The sequence below is a fragment of the Corvus brachyrhynchos genome, unplaced genomic scaffold, assembly GCF_000691975.1.
Source record: "Corvus brachyrhynchos isolate BGI_N302 unplaced genomic scaffold, ASM69197v1 scaffold136, whole genome shotgun sequence".
In the NCBI taxonomy this organism is placed as follows: Eukaryota; Metazoa; Chordata; class Aves; order Passeriformes; family Corvidae; genus Corvus; species Corvus brachyrhynchos.
In genome coordinates, this window is record NW_008239080.1 from 966,307 (window position 1) to 973,848 (window position 7,542).

The 7,542-nt window shown below is 38.2% G+C and overlaps 1 long non-coding RNA gene across 1 annotated transcript in view; it reads left to right on the top strand.

Moving 5' to 3' along the window:
- The window catches only part of LOC108447924, a 34,246-nt gene that overhangs the window by 21,638 nt on the left and 5,066 nt on the right, over nt 1-7,542 (top strand). The gene's annotated exons all lie outside the window — the stretch shown is intronic.

Genomic DNA, 7,542 nt, shown 5'->3' on the forward strand with positions numbered 1-7,542 from the left:
CCTGCTTGTCCATGTAGAAATGACAGCATTTCAGGCTCGCAATTTCCCTTTTTTAAAAGCATCTCTAACTAGAACTTTTTTCACTGAGGGAAAAACATGTGTCCACCATTCTCCATCTGCATGGTCATGCCAATACTGCCACGTAACTATTGAAGTGCCAGCCTCTGTCAAAGTCTCACAGCTTGAATGCCATTTGCCGTAGTGCATTCAACAGCAGAGCTAACTGCTTGGTGGGTGTGGAGGAAATGCTAGAAGCTAGCTGCACATAATTTAGGTAGAGAAGAATCCAAAACTCCCTTTGACGCTCAAGGGTGAACTTAAAGATTTTAGGAAGTAAGTTGTGCTAAATAGTAACTGATGGTAAGCTCTTTTCCACTCAAGTTTTGCTGCTGATGTGAACTTTCAGTAACTTCTAAGTGCATCTTTGCAGTTTTCCTTCTGCAGAAGCTGAAATTCTTTGTGTTCTTAAAACTTTAATTTTGAAGGAGTTACATTTCTCGGGTGAAAGGAGCCAGCTATTCCACTATTCTTGCATAGTGGGCAATCTGGCTGTTGAGTCATGTACTCTTGATGCTGGTAACATTCTTGAGATTTCCTGAATAGAGAGTTACTGGAATAGTAGTTATCATCTGGACATAGTGAGCTCAGTCTGAGTAAGTGGCACATGTAAAACCGAGATACTTGGGTTTGGTTTTTGCATGTTTTGAATGTGCAAAAAGTGGGGGGAAAATGACTTGCAGAAGAGCTGTTGTAGAAACAAGTGTTTGCGTGTAGAAGGGAAGTTAACAGAGAAACTATGAGCCTCAAGGGTCCTTTTTACAATTAGAGCCAAGACTCAGGAATTAAAAATTCCAATTTTAGAGAGTGCACATAAATTACCTCTTGTTTTAACCTGACAAAGACGTGCAGTTGTATGGAACAAAATAGGGATTGTGAAATGTTTCCTAATGAAACTCAAAAGCAAGGTGAAACACGCTTGTAGTTTTTCTATTTAATTAAGCACTTAGGTTTCCAACAAACCTTGCCTTTCCTCTTGAGTCAGTGATTAGACTCCTCCAGGAGAAACTTCTGAGACTACAAATCTCACCTGAATTGAAGGGAGGTTCCAAGGCTTAGTTTAGGTATGAAATTAAGAGGTGCTCTACTTTAAGTGGTTTGAGCATTTCCTGTGAAGTGATTTACTTCAAATTCTTATTTTTGCATTTGCTGCTGTTCAACTTATAGACTTAAAGGCAGTTTGTACTCCATCTCCCCTTCAAAATTATCTGAGTTAAGTCTTTCAGAATGCTGTCTGCCTCTCTGCTTTTTATTTATCTTTTTCATATTAATATCCCAAGTTACCGAGCTATCTATGTTAAGAAAACATAAATGCTCAGAAAAAACCTCTGTGTATCTGTGTTTCTGTTGCTCTTCCAATTTTATTCAATCTGAGATACAAATCTATGCAAAGGAAATCGAAGAGTGTGGTAGAGTTAAAACTGAAGCTAAAACCTTAGAGCTGTGCTGAAACGGCCCTATAAGGCAAGACAGATACTTCAGTAAGTTCTTTTCCTCACCATTGGCCTAAAAAGTTAATTTTTTGTTCATGGTTTTTAACTTACCAAGTTTCTTTTAATTATGTAATTTTTTTAAAGTTCTTTGCATTGGACTTAAGAATATGCATGCACTGAGTTGATTGCATTTAGTAAGAAAATAAAAGAGATTTTTGTAAGACTGTGCTAAAAGCCAGTATTAAAATTATAAGCATGATTTCTTACAGTACTCTTACGCAAGCAAGTTTTCCTGATGTAAATTTCCACAGGTCAGTGTATGTTTCTTTGCTTACCTGAATATTTCTCACCAAATGGAAATCAAGATGTCACTAACATTAAGTAGTTGTATGCCAAGCAAAAATTTTAAGTCAGGTTTCTTAATCATTTGACAGTTCTATTCTTGGTTTCTACAGTTTCTGGTGTTCTCTTAATAAATGTTTTTGCTTCAAAGTAAGACTTGTTGATTGTGGTAGGACAAGAAGCTCAATCTATAAACTAGCAAAGCTGAAAATTTTTGCTGAGACTAAATAATATAAATTATGTTTGGTGTGGGAGAGTGGTTTCTTTCCTTTTTTACTGTTGTTTAATCTGTGCACTAATGGTCTGAAATAAGGCCTGCTCTTTAAGTAGCCTGTGAAACCTCTCTAGTTAATAGCTTTAGTAGCCAAGTTTGTAATTGAATTTGGACATGGAGCAGAAAAAATGTTTATATGTACCATGTCTTGCTGTAACTAATTTCTGCCATCAAGAAATCATAGATTTACGTATTTATTTGCACAAAGAAGTTAAATGAAGTCTGCTGAAGTTTCAAAGCAAAATCACCTCAGCTGGGGATGCTCCGGAAACACTTTCCTTTGCAACTCTTGTAAAAAATCAGAGATTGGGAGAAGGTGGAGGGAGCCAGTGTTGTAGCACAAAGACAGACATGGTAATGCTTCTTTTGCAGAAAAGCTTTATATAGCTTAGCAACCTCATTGCTAAATATTCCCTGTCACTTTGCAGCATAATCTAAGGAGACTAAAGCTCTTTAGGAACAGAGGGAATGTGAATGTGTGGGGCCAAGACTCATGCCATTGCTAGACAATCTGATAAGCATGAGAGAGGAGGGCATTGAACCTTAATTACAGATTATTTAGTATCAAGCTGGTTCTTGTTGTCCTGAGGCAGTAGAAGTTTAGACCTATTCTTACAGCTTTGTTGGGTTTTGTTCATGTTGATAACGTGCAAATGAGATCTATTGTGTGTGATTTTTTCCATTCAGGACTTGCAGAAGGGCTGGATTTGTGTATCTGGACAGTTGGGAGGGATGTTAAATAAATACCCTTATCAGCCTGGGGTAGGGACTTGCAATTCTCTAGGATGTACTGACATCTGGTGGCAGTTTATATATTTATATAGTACTTGAAATGTTTTTCGTTCAAAGGTAGGCCAATAATTCCCTGTCTAGAATATGCCTGCTTATGTATTGTGGGCTGTTCCACCTTATTTTGTGGCTTGTGTGTGGTGGCTGTTCTTTTTCCACTGTCTTGTTTCTGACTCTTAGAGGCAAAAAGTTTAAAATTGTTGAAACTAATCTTCTTTTACCTAGTTTAAAAATGTATTGACTTTACTTTCAGATTGTTTTTTTCTGTCTTATAGCAGTTACATGGAAAAGGAAACATTACTATTTTTTTTTTCCTTTCCCTTCAAATAATTGCAAGGCTCATGAAGAAAATGAATGGGATGCATTAAGAAAATGAATAGGATAGTTTTCTTTCTTTGAAGCTGAAAGGAGAGCTAAAGGAGAGCCCTGAGATCTACCTCCATTTTTTAGGTCTTCCCCATCAGACGGAGACCCCAGGGTTCTGCTTTACATACCCAGATGTAGAAATATATGTTTCTAAAGTGGAACACAGCATGTTTAAGATGGGAAAAACCAGAATTCATTGTCATGGGCTTGAAGTAATCTTAGAAAATGCCAGGCTTTTTTAGAGAAAGTTGGTAGCAAATCATTGTTACCAGGATCACAAAGTGTTCACTGAAACTCTGTGGCCTTCCAGGGGCAGGCAGGTGAGAAAGAAAACTTGGCAATTTTGAGAGAAATTGTTCCTCATATAGGAGAACAGCAGTAGTGAGAGGTTTGTGGTTTTCATGGTTACCTCATAGAGATGGAGACATAGGAAGGAGGATCCACCAGACTCTAGCTAAGCTCTAAGGATGCCTGACACTGTCCCTGTTCCTTCCCAAGGCCAAATCTCAGTTCTTCAAACTGACATGGCTATTACACTGTCTACTAGCTGCTTCTTGAGGGATGGCTGACCAGTGAAGGAGGTAAGTTGGGAATATCTCCAAGTGTAAACACTACACAGTCTCCAGGATTCCACCAGGCAAAGAAGGAAGAGTTTTAAATAGCTTGCAGTCTTCCCTGGGCCTGATGCTTTTTTAAGCTGTCTGTGTTCAGAAGGGGGATTCAGCACAAATATTTTGCCCCTCAAGTGGGTCACTGCAGGTGGATCAGGTAAGCCTCTGTGTAAGCAGATTAGCCTTCCCTGTGTGCATTATAGATTTTGAGGAAGGTTTTGGAGACAGTTTTGAAATTTTGTAAAAGGCAATGTAAGAGGCCTTCTTGTATAAACAGTGCTTCCTTAGTTTTGCTGATGGCATAATATTTATAATGTTCATTGACATTGGCCCCCATTTTAATGGTGTGCTTGATGCAGAGCAGAAAGATTAGCTTTATTAGAGGGCTATGAGTACACAGAAGATAGCATAATGTCAGCTCATCTTTCAAGGCTGTAAGGGAGTTAGACCTTACACTATATATAATTTTCTCCCTATTTGCAAACAGGATATTTTTTCTTTATTTTCTGGTCCTCTGCTGTTGGGTGATATAGTACTCAACTATTCTGGCTATAACAAGTATTCTCTCAAGTAAGCAGTGAGTAATTAGTGCATGTTGGCACCCAACTTACTGTCATTACCATAAATTAAATACCTAACTTACTATCAAGGGAAGAGAATGCATTTTCTTTTCAGCCCTTCCCTTTTGTGCTTAGTTGTAAAATGAAAGCAAATGAATGACTACAGTCTCTTGGTAGTGTGGCATTTACTGGGCAGCTCACAGTATCTTCTTTCCAGGTGATGGCCGGGCAGTGCTTTAGTTTTGGGTTGTTTGTTTGTTGTTGCACTGCATTCTTTTAGCAGCTGCTTCTTTTGTAAATCTCTGTACTACCTTTTACAGTCTCATCCCTCAAGTGTAGGATAGTGAAGCCAAGGGAGGGAGAGAATGCTTTATGTCACTAACACCTTGCCTCTTGGAGATCTGGGGGAGAAAGCCACACAAGTGATCATGGTCTCAGCAAAGTTATCACAAAAGTAAGGATTAACTACTGCAGAAAAAGCTATCTGTGCAGGTAGTGCCTTCCTTTAGATCCTTCAGGGGCAGGATTTTAGCCTAGCTTTGTGCAGAGCTTGCTGGCAAATCACCAGCTTTATTCCTTAGACACCTACAGGAGGACATGCTTTGCAATGAAAGCTGGGGCAGGCAGGTTGCTGTATCTGGGTACCTAGACATAGGTGAAGAACTGTGCCTAGCAAGTGGTAAGCATCTATTTTGGCAAGAGGATATGATATATGTAACTTCTTAGCCTCTCCAAGTATGTCACCTTAGATGCATCTTTGACTACATAAATATTAGTAAAAAGGGAAATAGCCACATGAAACAATGTGGAAGTCAAAGGCAGTCAGTAGAGAAGCAGTATTAATACAGTGGACCTGTGCTTAAAGTCGTCGTTTAATTGCATCGTGTAAAGTCATCATGTTCTTCTGTCATTTGTTTTGTCTGTAGGCCTTTTAGAATAGGAATTACTGTGTTGAGTATAAATGAAGTTCTTGCCAGAAGATTTCCTTAAATTATTTGAATTTACCTGGTGCATCTTTCAGAAGCACATCTGAAATGTATGTGCAAAACCTCTGAAATATATATGCATATATAGGATTTAAAGTCCTAAATCACCTGTGTCATTCAGTTAAATGCTGAAGCTGAAGAATACGTCTCAAAAGTGTTTGGGATTCTGTGAGACCATAATATGTTGCTTAGTTTTTATTCTGATTTTTCTTGTTCTGAAATTCCAGATTCTTTTTGCTTCATGTATTTTGAGTATTTCCTTGTCACTGCATCATTTGCCTTGACAAGTTTTCTTCCTCTGTGTGCTGATAGTATGTTGCCTGTTACTGCATTGGCTCTCACAAATTTTCTTAGATATGAGGCCCACAGTTCCAGTAGTTCATAGGCTTATTTTGAAAGCAGAATTTTTTCCTGCTAAAGACAGTTGGGACTTTTTTTCCTTCTACTTACTTTTTAGCAAATACAATATCAATGCTTTCTGAATTTACACAGTTATGTGGGGTTTTTTGTCTTGGGGACATACTGGGTTGTTGGGAGAGGGGTCATTTTTTTGTTTCCAAGTATTAAACTTGGAAGAGCTGTTCTAATGTTAGAGTCTAAAGTAAGTCAATATTTTCTAAGTCAGCTGTCTGATTTTAAGCCATGAACTTTGAATTGTACCGAAAAAGTAATTGTAAATAGAAATTCTAACCAATGGTAATAAAAGATGGACATTAAGATGATATAATGATTGATGTTTTAAATATTAAAAACATCATCATACCTCTTACAGGATCACAGTAGGATCTGTTAGCAATAGAAATATCAGATGCCTGTCAGCTAAAGAATGCACGTACTGTGGTAAATTCCATCAGAGACTACCACAATATTATTTTTCAACTTTCTCTTGTGAAGTGCTGAAGTGCCTTCTGCAAATCATACTTAATCTGGAAGACCTTGAAATGTAAGGTCTCTAGCAGCAGTTCATGTGGGGTTTCAAAACTGGCTCTACCTCCAGGAGGACCTGGGACTAGATTGCCTACTGAGACGTGCCCAGACCTGGATTATTCTGAGATTTACTCCTTTTCCTTGCTCTGAGAGAACAGCTCTATGATTTTGTTTCTGCACTTTTGTTTTTGTGCTTTTCTGCACATGCTTTTGTTTCTGCTGCTGGATTCATTGTTGAGCCAATGCCAGGCTGTTTCTTGCAGGGCTACCTGGCAATCTGATTGGTATGGCTATTTGATTAAAGACAGGGATTTTCCTCTTCTACTGTATGCCCTAGAGAGAGATCCAACCCACGGACCCCTTTTCAGAGAAATGCATCTTCTTAGTGCTGGACTAGCATAGGTTGTTTAACAGCTGACCAGAGAGATGATTTATTGACGACAGACAGCTCAAGAAAGAAAACTTTTTAATTCTTGCAATTTGTGCCACCTTTGCCCTTGCAGTCTGTATTCTTTTACAGCAGACTAGAAGATAAAGATGATCTATGCCTTCAGATCTTTTTCAACTTTTGAGCCTCCTGCAAATCTCTAGGCCTCCTGATGAATGGTCAAGCAATGGACAATTACATAGTCCCCTTCTTTCCCCTCCTGCTGCTGTTCTGTTCTTGACCAAAGGGATTCCCTCCAGGCACTGGGTTTTTTGATATCCTGATTTTTAGACGTACTGGAATGATATGTAGGTAATGGTAGAGGAGAAAACTATATAGTTACTTTGGTCCAAATGAAGCATACTTCATGCCCACGGAACAGCTGTTTCCTCAGAAAGCTGGCCAATATACTGTGCTATTAATGGTGTTCATATGACAATGAGCACAGTACTAGTATTGGGGCAATATGGGTTATGCTCTCAGCTAAAGCTCCTCTACCTTTTCAATAGCAGATTAACTTTTTTTAAAGTACATTGCTGTGGTTCTGTAACACAGTTCAAGTCCCTGCTCACTTGTACATGTTTTTTTGCACATGCATTGTTTTTTAAAGCAGAAACTATTAATAATCTTGTCCCAGAGTTTTTCTTATGTTGTACTAAAACCTGTTTAAGTGGAATCTTTTTCTCTTCTGAGAATTTTGGCTTTTGTTCTACATTAGAATTTTTTTTTTCTGCTTGGATTATCTTTTTTTTTTTTTTTTTTTTTTTTTT